At 42.2% G+C, this 12,713-nt stretch overlaps 1 protein-coding gene across 6 annotated transcripts in view; it reads right to left on the reverse strand.

The window, feature by feature from the left end:
* RAI14 (retinoic acid induced 14) overlaps positions 1–12,713 on the reverse strand; it is an 86,969-nt gene that overhangs the window by 25,815 nt on the left and 48,441 nt on the right. The window lies entirely within an intron of this gene.

Below are 12,713 nucleotides of genomic sequence, written 5' to 3' on the forward strand. Positions count from 1 at the left end.
GTCCTGCCTCCTCCTTGCACCAGCACAGGCAGGTAGGTCACTGTGTGGCTGGTGAGCTGGCACAGTGAACAAAATCAGTTGAAAACCAAAGCTGCCTTCCACTGTTTCATCACACAGCACAGATGCAGTCTGTCAGTGAAAAATAAGGAGCAGCACATAGAATTTCACCTTATACCTAAAATTAAACCATGGATGTTTCACCATGAAAGTCAAAAGAATCTTCATCTTTTCCTGACTGCATTATCAAGATACTGTCACTCATTTGAGACAATACATGCCTCAAGGAGAACCAGTCATTTAATTATGGAGGACCTCTACAGATGTTTGGCAGATCAGACTGCCTTAAATAAAATCAGACATCTACAGGTAATCACTATCAATACTTACTAGTTCTTTGGGGTTTTTTATTATTTTCTTTAAACAAATAAAAATTGCAGCTTCACACTGCACCCATTTTATCTCCTCCCAATAGTAACTGTAAAAAATGTGGCTTTTCAAAAATGGTGGCAGTCCATGTCATTATCCTGTCATTCACATACATGAAGCCGAAAAAGTGCAAAAATTGTCTTAGGAAAAAGAGAGGAAATACATTTTGTTTTCATATCAGAGGTGGTACCAGTACAAGCTGGGAAAATTATGTTTTCAGAGTTTTAAAACATTCAATCAATGAGTTGCTGCAAACAACTTCTAGAGTGCAGTGCAAGATCTTAAGAAGTTGACAGAGGCAGGTATGAAGTTACCAGGAGCTGTGTGAGATTATTTTCCCCTCTCCCCGCTTTAGCACCAGCCACTGCAAAGTTTACTGCTGCACACAGCCTGTGTCCTTCTGTTTTAACATGAGATGGCATCTGCCCTGTCCCAGTACACACAGAATCCTCTGGTAAAAACCCTGCATCCACCTTCTGTGTCAGCCTGCATTCTGGGACAGCTTTCAAAAAAACAACAAAACCAAGAAATCCACCATTGAAACCAAAACAAATGCAGTTTTCATGCTTTGCATCATAGCATGAAAAGTCTTGCTCCAATCATACACACCTCGAGCTATAGGACATTAATAAAAGGCAAGCCTCTTTAATGGCTGTTTTCTTATTAGAAAAGAAACAATTGCATCATGCAACACAGGAGCTGGCAAGCTACAGACTCCTGATTTTAGCCTTCAAACTCAGCAAAATATCCACCCAGCTGCTCTTCAGAGAGATTTCTGGGATCCCTAGCAGCTTTATACTTTTCATTCTCAGGTTGTGCTCCAGCAGTTCCATTTTCATAGAGAGTTTTCTTTGGCAAACTCTATTACCACAGTAACACAAACTCCCATTTCAAGTCTGAAATGTATGGACTTCCCTTCCATGTACCATTAATTGTAAACATAAGTGCTCACAATTTAGATTTATCACATAAAGTTTCTTGCACAGTGTCTATTTAAAATTCCTCAGTAACTAATGTCAGCAAAATGCAACAGAGATTCTGCAAGCAGAAGCTTCAGGGCACTCCTAGGTGTTGACAGAAAGTCTGTAGTTTTGACATATTTCTTTTATTTTTGGAGTTGTAGGGCAGGAAAATTAACAAAGTACAACAAACGATGAATTCTCAAAAAGCTTAAAGAACCCAGAAATCTGTGCAGTGTGGCCTGAGCCTCCAAAGACAAGTACTGAGGGATAAGGAAGGCAGATAAGTAAGGAAGATTCCTTCTGATAGTTTAAGACCACATCCCACATATAAAGTCCAAACAGGTGCACAGTTACCTTCTCCATATACCTGCCTTCTGGCATAACATCTTTTTAGGGGTGAAATCCCTGAGGATGTGCCCAGGTCAAGATGACTTTCCTCATGAAGCTGGATAAAACCAGCTAGCCACCTTCAGCCCTTTCAAGACCCAACAGAGTTCAAAGTTAAAATTAAGCCCAAAAATGAGGGCAATGATTACTGTCTCCCCCGGCCTTTATCCTCCAACACAACTCACTTGTGTAGTGAGTACTGCTGTCTGTGGGTCAGCAATTGCAAATAATCACCACAGTATATGGAAAGTCATGAATATTAGAGCAACAAAATCCCAAACTGTGTTGGCATAACAAGAGGCCAGGAAAAGGCTGGAAAGAGTGAGAGCAGTTGAGTAAAGGTTAATCTAAACCCAAATATTTTTGTAGCATGAAAATCCAGCAAGGCTTAAGAACTGCACTTAGTGCTCCAAGAACTGATGAGTATGTATATCCTTATGAACCTGAGGGACATTGACAAAGGATGGCTCAGGGTTATGTGTTGTGCTTCATGTTTCTGTACCTTTTACACTCATAGTACTTCCCATCTCTTCAGATTTGAAGCAACAGTTTGGATTTACTTTTTTTTATTAAGCTGTACAAAGTGAAATTCTCTTACTTCATAGGATAATTACAAAGCAAGTGCAATAATATGTACACATACTAATTAATCTACTTATAACACATTCCTCAAAGACCACTCATTAATATGACCTCTTTATTATTTTTTTAAATAAACTCTTTAGATTATTATGACAATATCATTTTTATTTTGTATTTCATAGTAACTATACTACTTAAGATTCCATATTTCTGAAGAGGAGTAGGGACTGGACCACAGTCTTGTGCAGGAAAATGCAACTTCAGAGCTTTTCTACATTTTTCAGTTAGTTTCCAGCTACTTTTCAGCAGTTTCCTAACACAGACTGCACCTGTAAAGAAGGTAGCAGAAAACAGATTGAAACATAAGTCCAATAAATAAGCAGCCACCATCACAGTCTATTGCCTGAGACCTCAGTTCAAAGTTTAAAAAAAAATTAAGTAAATTCAACATTTGCACATTGCTCTGTTTCGGCTGTCTACTCCCCTTCCTAGATTAGAGTACATTTTTAAGCCAGTAACAGCCAGTGGGTATAATTAAAATCTACACATACAGCTCATTTGGTTGCATAAGTCTTTGAAAAACATGTAAAACAACTGCAGCCCATTATGCAGATACAAATCTGAAGAACAACTGCAGCCTTAACCCTGTCCCCCCCAGCCTTACAGAGGCTGATTCTGGCCCAACCCACAAGAGGCACGCTTCCTTCATGGCTCTCCTGCCAGCTCAGATAGGACAAGTGCAGAGAGCAGCCACAGCGTTCCCCACGGGAAAGTGGGGCGCTGGGTTTTGCCTCCACTTGAGCCAAACTGCAGCTGTTTCAACCCAGGCATACAAAAACTTCCAACCATCCAGGCCGTGCTCTGATCCAAGCAACTGACAAACTTGCTGAAAGCTGGCCAGGTCTGGCAAAATCTGGGTATTTGGCAACTCTGCAAATGGAGCTGCTTTAACAGGGAATTCCAGCAGCTGCCTGATGCTGCATTACAGGTTTGGCTGATCCTACCCGTGGGCAGGAGGCTCACAGGCTACCCAAACATGAGTATAAGGGCCCTTCAGAAGAAGATTTGCTTCCCTCTGAGATTACAGCCCTACTAAAAGACAATGAAACACAACTCTTCTCAAGAATAGCCATCAGCTGTGTGAAAAAGCAAACATAGAACAGAAGACACAAGCTGGCTCCTACAAGAAATTGCAGACTGATTGTTTTGTCTTTGAACTTTAGATATCATCTGCACAAAGCCCCACGTATGTAAGATGCAAAACCCATCGGGAGGCTTCTCAATGCTCAGAGAACTTTATACGGAATAGGGAGTTTGTTCTTTAAATACATGGAATTTGTTTGATTTACAACATAGGAAATCACTAAAGAGATAATGTAAAAAGTTTCAGTTTGCCAGAAATTTAGGATCATTGTAACTGAAATCCAACTAAAGATGATTAATTTCTGTCTCTTCAGAAGATGGCCCCTTCTCTTTTTTCTTTCCCTTAATAATAAGAATGTATAAAAATGCTAAAATGTCTTGTAAAAATTGCTTTTAAAATGTGTATAATAGAGCCTGGATGCTGTTGATTTCAAATCCTGTCAAAAGTGTAGGCAAGAACTAAAAACTGGAATATGAAGTTTTCGAACTCTAGTTGAAGGGGTCAAGTGAGGGGTCATGTGCTCAAAACCAACAGAAATGGTCTATGCAGTTTAAGTCAAGAGCCTGGAACAAACCACTGTCACAAATTCCACTGCATGGATCTCATTTAAAAGCCTGCATGATTGTCAATACAGTGGTGTTTGTAGGCAATGTGGATTTTTTCATGTATTGCCAAATTATAAAATCAAAGTTAAGTATTGCTCCTCTGTTGTGGAGATAAAAGCATTCCCTCTCACCCTACATTAACAATCAGCTCATACTGAACATAATAAAATGTTAATTAGCCCAATTTAGCATCCTGGCAGTGGACACATTCATCCAACCATGGCCTGGAGTTTCATTAGCATTTCTGAGCATTTGTCTAAAGTAGAAAGCAATTTTTCAGGAAACTTAATATCAACATCTAAATTAAATTACATCCCTAACAATGCTGCAGGGCAGGGGAAGGGACAAAAAATGAACAATCATGATTTGAACCTAAAAAGAACTTCAGAAAAGATTTAGAGAGACAAAAGCTTTTACACCCAGATCTCCCATGGAAATAAACTTTACAAGAAATTTTGGAATAAGAACCAGATTTTAGCCATCTGTTGGCTAGAGATAGAACAAAGGTTGAGATCCTGGTGGTCTTTCTTACTTTGTCCATATTTGGAAACCTAGACATTATTGCGAGCATCTGGACCATCATAAATTAAACACTGTGATAAAAGTAAATTAATTTTTTTTTTCCTCAGAGATCAAATCAATCATGTACAGCTCTTCAGAAGCCTGACTCTTGTATTCATGTGAATCTACATGACATACTTTCACAGCCAACTTCTCTACCTGGGCAGTGATGTCTTGCCACAGTTCAGCAGCCCAGATAGGTTTCCATCTGCACAGCCTATCGGTCCTTTTCTGTTGGTCCAGCCACACCCACAGAGTGTTTGCCAACATCCACAAGTCAGTGTAGAGGTAGAGCACTGTCCATTTCTCTCATTCAGTGATACGTAAAGCCAGCAGGATGACTTTTAGCTCTGCTTCGGTGCCCATCACTTCTGAGGCAGCTCAACCCCTCCATAAACTACTAGAATCTCTTACTCAGTTGGGGTATAACTGGCTTCAAATCCTCTGTATCCCAGACTCCATAACCCAAGAGGTTGTCCTTGAGTCTCCCCAGGTCCCTTCTGCCACAGGCTCCAGGAAGGACCATTCTCCCCGGCTGTAGCGTAGAGCACATTCCTCACATCCTGCCCCGTTCTGACTGGCCCAAGGGCTACTGCATGGGCAATCTCCCACTTGAATTGTTCAAAAACTTCTTGTTGTTCATGACCCCATTTGAAATCATTCTTCTTCCATGTCACTTGATAGAGAGGGCTGACAATCTGACTGTGCTCTGCAATATGCATTCCCCAAAAACCCACAGTGCCTCAGAAAGCCTGTCTTTTCTTCTACCTGGTTGACAGGGACATAGCAGCTATTTTGTTGGCCACACCCACTGGAATCTGATGACTTTTATCCTCCCCTTTTACTCCTAAAACTGAATTTCCTGGGCAGGTCCCTTGATCTTGCTTTGCTTTATGGTAAAGCCAGCCTTCAGGAGAATCTGGATCATCTTCTCCGCCTTACCAAACGTGTTCCCCCACACAATGATATCATCAATGTACTGGAGATGTTCTGGAACCTCACCCTTTTCTAGTGCAGCCTGGATCGGTCCATGGCAGATGGTGGGACTGTGCTTCCACCCCTGGGGCAGTCAGTTCCAGGTGTACTGCACACCCCTCCAGGTGAAGCCAAACTGAGGCCTGCACTCTGCTGCCAGAGGAATGGAGAAGAATGCATTGGCAATGTCAGTGGTGGACAATGACATTTTGCTGCCTTGGGCTCCAGTTCATACTGCAGTTCCAGCAAGTTGGGCACAGCAGCACCCAGTGATGGTGTGACTTTGATCAAGCCTTGACTGTCCACTGTCAGTCTCCACTCTCCACTGGACTTATGCCCTGGCTGCACGGTGCTGGCTATTAAAGGGTGATTTGTGGCTTGTTAACAGAGAGGGTCTCATGAGTGAAGTGGAGACTGGTGGCCATCTTGGCCACAGAGATGATAAAGCAATCAAGTTTAGAATCTCTGTTGACAGGAGGAGAAGTGCCAGCAAACCTCTAGCCCTGGACGTGAGGAGAGCAGACATCAGGCTGCTCAGGGAATTAGTGAGTAGGGCCCCCTTGGAAAATACTTTTGTATGTGCTGGGGTCCATCAATGCTGGTCACTTTCTAAGCATCAGCTCCTAAGGGCACAGGAGCAGGGAATTCTAAGAGTTGGAAGTCAAGTAGATGAGGCAGAAGGCCAGCTTGGCTAAGCAATGAGCTTGGAAATAAGGTGAAAAAAGGTTTATGTCCACCTTGTGGTGTGGGTCACGTGATACAGGAAGAATACAGAGATGCTGCTGCCACTGCAAGGAGAAAATTCATGCAGCCAAAGCTCAACTGGAGTTGAAGCTGCTCAGAACCGTGCAGGACAACTGAATGGGTTATTTTTAAATACATTAATGGCAAAATGCAGGGCAGAAATAAGACCAGCCTGTTACAGGATGAGGATGGCCACCTCGCAAACAGGGACATGGACAAGGCAGAAATGTGTAATGTCTGTCTTCAACACTGACAACAGGCTAAAGGGTCCCCAGTGGCCTGAGCTGGAGGACATGGCTGCGAGAAAGATCTGTGCTCAGCTGACCATGAACTTGTGCGGGATCTGCTGCTCCAGCTGGATCCCTATAAATCCATAGGGCCTGATGGGATTCATTCAAGAATACCCAAAGAGCTGGTTGATGTCATCACAAGGCCTCTCTCAAAGACTTTTCAACTGTCCTGGGAATCTGGAGAGGTCCCAGCTGACTGGAAGCTGACTAATGTTGTCTGAGTTTTCAAAAAGAGCAAGAAGGAGGACCCTGGAAATTACAGTCTCACTGCAGTGCCCAGTAAAATCACAGAAGAGATTCTTCTGGGAGGTATTGAAAAACACCTGGAGGACAAGGCAGTCATTGATCACAGCTAGTGAGGCTTCATGTGGGGAAAGTCCTGCTTGTGAAACCTAACTTCCATTCATGACAAGGACTTGTGAAACCCACCTAGCTGATCAAGGGAAGACAGTTAAAGTTATTTTTATCTATTTGCATTTCAGCAAAGCTTTTGATACTCTCTCACAGGATCCTTCTGGACAAAATGCCCAGCTCACAGCTGGATAAACACACCATGTGATGGGTGAGCAGCTGGCTCACAGGTGGGGCACAAAGGGTTACAGTGAATGGGGTGACACTAGACTGGGGACCTGTCACCTGTGGGGTTCCACAGGGCTCCATCCTTGGCCCTGTGCTCTCCAATATCATCATAAATGACTTGGACACCTTAGTGGGACACCTTGGAAGGGATACTAAGTAGGTTTGCAGATGATTGTGAGGAGCTGTTGACTCCCTAAAAGGCAGAGAGGCCCTGCAGAGAGACCTCAACAAATCAGAGGGCTCAGCAATCACCAACTGTATGGAGTTTAACAAGGGATTCTGCACCTGGGATGGGGCACCCCTGATTGTGTGTATAGACTGGGGAAGGAGATGCCACAGAAAGGAACCTGGGGCTCTGGGTCGAGTTGAACACAAGTCAGCAGTGCCCTGGCAGCCAGGAGGGCCAACCCTGTCCTGGGGGGCATCAGGCACAGCATCGCCAGCCGGGCAAGAGAGGGGATTGTCCTGCTCTGCTCTGAGCTGGGGCAGCCTCACCTCCAGTGCTGGGGCAGTTTTGGGTGCCACAGGGTAAGAAAGGCATTAAACCATTAGAGAGTAACCAAATGATGGCCAGGAGGATGGTGAAGGGTCTGGAGGAGAAGCTGTGTGAGGAGTGGCTGAGACTGAGGGGAGACCTCATTGCAGCTACAGCTCCCTCACGAGGGGAAACAAAGGGGCAGGCACTGATCTCTTCTCTGTGGTGACCAGTGATAGAACCTGAGGGAATGGCCTCGTTGTGTCAGAGGAAGTTTAGGCTGGATATCAGGAAAAGATTCCTCACCCAGAGGATGGTTGGGCACTGGACAGGCTCCCCAGGGCAGTGGTCACAGCACCAGCCTGACAGAATTCCAAATGTTTGGACAATGCTCTCAGGCACATGGTGTGACTCGTGGTGGGTCTGGTGCAGGGACAGGACTTGCACTTTGATGATCCTTGGGGGCCCCACCCAACTCAGATTATGCTATCATTCTATGTGTTCTTCCAATAGCTTCTTTTAAGGTAAATATTATTACATACAAGGAAACATTCTCTCTCAAACGTAATTAAAACATTATCTACTTTTTGAAAAGTGATGTTCTTCATGCCACTTGTCCCCACCTCCTTATACAGTAAGATCCAAAAGGAAGAAAACAAAAATGAATACTATGTACATAATAAATATCAAGTATTTGCAGTTGGAATATGCTCCAAAATTTATTTTTAGTTCAGCCTCCAAGACATGAACATTTTCTTTCAAATGAAAATACATCTTTTCTATTAACTGCTATTGGCAATAGTTTTGTGAAAGAATCCTTAAAGAGAAAATTTGCAGAGGTTTCTAAAGCTTTTTTTGTACTATTGTCAGAGTAATTTTATTAAACAACAGCTGATTCAATTGCAATTCTAAAACAATGTACAGAGATCTATTTTTTTCACTTAACAGCCAAAAGCATTTAATTCTAGTTTAGTACCTTGCAGAAACATGTAAACATGGCAGTAATGGATTGGCACACTGACAAAATAACTTCAGGACAAGGAAGTGCTATCATTTATACACTGTAAATCCCTTCCAAATTCATTCCCTCACCCTCGTCCCTCCACTTCCCCTCAATAATGGCAGTAGCTTCTTAAAATAACAGCCTATTTGAACACTTGATCTTGTGGAAAATGCAGCACATGAATTAATCCAATCCTATCTTTCCTGAAAGGGATCTCTTTGAAAACCCTTTTTTCGTTAGTTTAAGTGAATTTAAATGATCAAATTCCAAGCTGGAAAGCCTCATTTTGTTGTTTAAGGAAGCTGGACCAAAAGAAAAAAACAACCAACCTATCTGGCAAAGTAAGACTACAACGACAGAGTCAGATTTCCAGATAGGTTCTATTACAACTATGCTTGGCAATAGTCTCTGCAATGTAAGTGGGAGCAACAATGGGACTGTGTCAACTTATGCCAAAGGTGGATTTGCTCCATGGCCTTAAAAGTGATTTATTGTGTAGAGAAAGAACTTAGGCAGGGTGATGGTGTGGAAAGTCAAGTGAGTCTTAAAAAACCATAATTTCATTACTCTGACAAGGTATTTTTTAAACACTTTTTTTTAAAGAGATACTGCTGAGGAGTTAAACGTCCTAATGAAAATTTGTAAATATTATCTCTAAGAAATACCTACCTTAATACTAATATCTAAATTAATGAGGTACCCAAATCTTATTAATTTAAGCATCTCTATTTTATTGCATGTAGACAAGTCACAAAGTAAAAGTCCTAAGGGACAGGGACTAAAGAGGACACAAAAAGGAAATTTAGGTGGTAATGTCCAAAACTGAGCCAAAGCTGCAGTACATCATAGCAGGACTCAGTGGGATGATATATACAGTACTCAACAGGACAAATAAAGAAAATCCTCAGTTCTGGTCTCTGTTCCTCTCAGTCCAAGCATTTATAATAGGAAGCCATCTGATTATAAAATAAGAACTTAAAAGTGCCTCTCTAAGCATGAAAAATTATCCTCTCCACCTTCTGTTTAAAATAATGCACTACATTATTAAATCTCAAAAATCAGGACCGTACTGAAAACTTTGTTTGTAGGGTTGTTAGCAAAAAGAATGAGAAAGAAAAGTCTTAAAAGAAACATGTCACACCTTAAGGGAACAATGATGGAGCTAACAAGCCTGTATTGCAATGTGTAATTGTTTCTCCTTTTTGTTTTCAAGCACATTCCAAGTCTTTAATCACATTATGCAGTCTGTTACATAATTGAATCCATCATGTTCTTCTGGTTAGTCAGCTTCATCCTAACTCTGTAAACAAATGAATCAATGTACACTCACAGGGATCAATAGACCACTCATCCAAAGAGCTCCCTTCCCACACAGCACTGCAGATAACTTCCTAAAACATAACCAATGAAACCACATGAGCCTCACGAGGTTCAACAAGGCCAAGTGATGGTCCTGCACCTGGGGCAGGGCAAACCCAAGCACAGACACAGGCTGGGCAGAGAATGGACTGAAAGTAGCCCTGCCAAGATGGACTTGGGGGTGCTGTTGGACAAGCGGCTGGACATGAGCTGACAGTGTCAGCTCACCGCCCAGAAATAATATCCTGCTCTGCATCAAAATACTTCTGTGGGCAGCAGGTCAAGGGAGGTGATCCTGCCTCTCTACTTTGCCCTCATGAGACCCCTCCTGGAGCACTGGTCCATCCTGTAAATCCATGTCTCTCCAGGCTGGAGACAAGAGTGTTTTGCAGGACAGTGTCAAGTGCTTTGCACAAGTCCAGGCAGATGATATTGCTGCTCTTCCCCTCATGCACCAGTGCTGTAACCCGGCTGTAGGAAGCCATCAAATTTGTCAGGCACTATTTGCCTTTATTGAAGCCATGTTGGCTGTCACCAATCACTGCCTTATTTACCATGTGCAAGGCTCATAGGAGGAGGGTCTGAGGAGACCTTGTAGCACCTTCCAGTACCTAAGTGGGAACCTACAAGAAAGCTGGAGAGAGACCTTTTACAAGGGAATGTAGAGATAGGACAAGGTGAATGGCTTCAAACCAAAATAAGGGTGGGTTTAGATGAGCTAACAGGAAGAAATTCTTTACTGTGAAAGAGGTGAGGCACTGGAAGAGGTTGCCCAGAGAGGCTGTGGAAAAACCATTCCTGAAGTGCTCAGTGCCAGGCTGGACGGTGCTTTGAGCAACTTGATCAAGTGTGGGTGTCCTTGTGCATGGCAGGGGGATTGGAACAAGAGGATCTTTAAGGTCTCTTCCAACCCAAGCCATTCTGTGATTCTATGAAATCTCAGCACAGGGGTGGACAGCTCTCCCCAAAAGCCCTGTGCAGATCATGATTTCCCAGCACAGGAGTCACTGATGTTACAGGTGGGGTAGCTAACAAACCAGCACCATGCTCTTGCAGCACACCAACAGACCCCAGTGCTGGGCTGAAGAAGGGTCTGTGCTTCTAAGCAGAGCTTCTGAGGCCAGGCAAAACAGCTGTGTCAGGCACCCAGACACACAGCAGGAATGAAGCACTGGCATCCCACTGCAAACATAGGAGAAACAAGTCTATACAGAAATGATGGCTGCACTCCATTTTGTACACACCAAAAAATACTCTGGAGTGATAAAAACACAAAAAAGACACAGCCCATTATTAATAAGCCATGCTAGAGAACATTTCTGAGCCACCTTTGGTAGCTATGTCTCTCCAAGTTAGTGTCATTGCTTCTACACCTGCCAGTCTGTATCTCTCAAAACGTAGACAGAAATAACCTGAGCAGGTCTGCTAAATTTCCCAAAGCACTGGGAACAGAATGAGAGTTGGCATGCTGTATTTCTGCATTACCGCAATGCTGCCTTTCTTTCTTCTCTCTCAAGCTGTCTTTTAAACCATGAAAAAAAAAAAAGTTAAAAAGAAAAAAAGTTAAAAGTAAATGACAGTTAAATGAGCACACAGAACAAGGAGAAGCAGAGATCTTTATAGCACTAACTCACATTTGTTCCAAGCAATTGAAAGTATTTGCAACTGCATTATTAGTAAGAGCATCATTCATATAAATATATGCTTACTGACTTCTTAGTAGCTGCAAATAAAGGATGAAAATGGGAATTTTTTTATTGTATCCACATGAAGTTGAAAAATCATTGCACCAATACCCAGCTACATTCTTAGAGTTAAGAGATACTATAAATTCAGTCTTGGGAGGTTCCCTAGAAAAATTAATAGTATCAATTTATAGGTGAAACTTGCAAAGTAGGTGTTACACTGGATACACTGTACAGAGTGCAGCTTAAGAAGAGTTTAAGAATCCAGGTCTGAAGTTATGTTGATTGTAAAAACATGAAATGCTAAATATAGCCATAATTACAAAGATTCAATGGCCAAAAGAAAAACATATGTATGCAACTTTTAAAAATTAAAAACCGATTAAAGCATGGAGGAGAAAGCCCACTTGACATAATTGATGACTTGGCCTTCTGCAGTAAGAAATTGCAGGTCATTATGAGTGAATCCATCACTCAGTTTCCTCAGACGCAGAGCAGAAATAGAGCAGATGTAGGAAATTGAACCAGACCAAGAAAGAAGCAGAGCATGACTCAATAAATGTAACCCAGAGGTAATTTATCAGAACTTATAGTTTGGTATAAACTGCCTTGTGCTACCCTTCCCATGACTAAACTGCCTTGTGCTGCCCTTCCAAGTCTTCCTTTGACCACATCTATTCAGAATTTTATGAAGGTTTTGGTTGTCACAGGATGCCTATTTCTCATTTATCCACTTAATCATCTTCTGTGAAATAAGGAAGAAAGTTTAAGGATACCAATCTTTTGGCTGTAGTTTTCTTAGTGGAATATTTTATCTTCCACAATTCAGAATGTTTGCAGGAGAACAAGAGGAAGGACAGAAGATGAAAATGCTACATACGAAATACATTGAAAGTGCAAAAGGAATCTCGTTTACACAAAACTTTCACTACCACA

Source organism: Corvus cornix, chromosome Z, assembly GCF_000738735.6.
Source record: "Corvus cornix cornix isolate S_Up_H32 chromosome Z, ASM73873v5, whole genome shotgun sequence".
In the NCBI taxonomy this organism is placed as follows: Eukaryota; Metazoa; Chordata; class Aves; order Passeriformes; family Corvidae; genus Corvus; species Corvus cornix.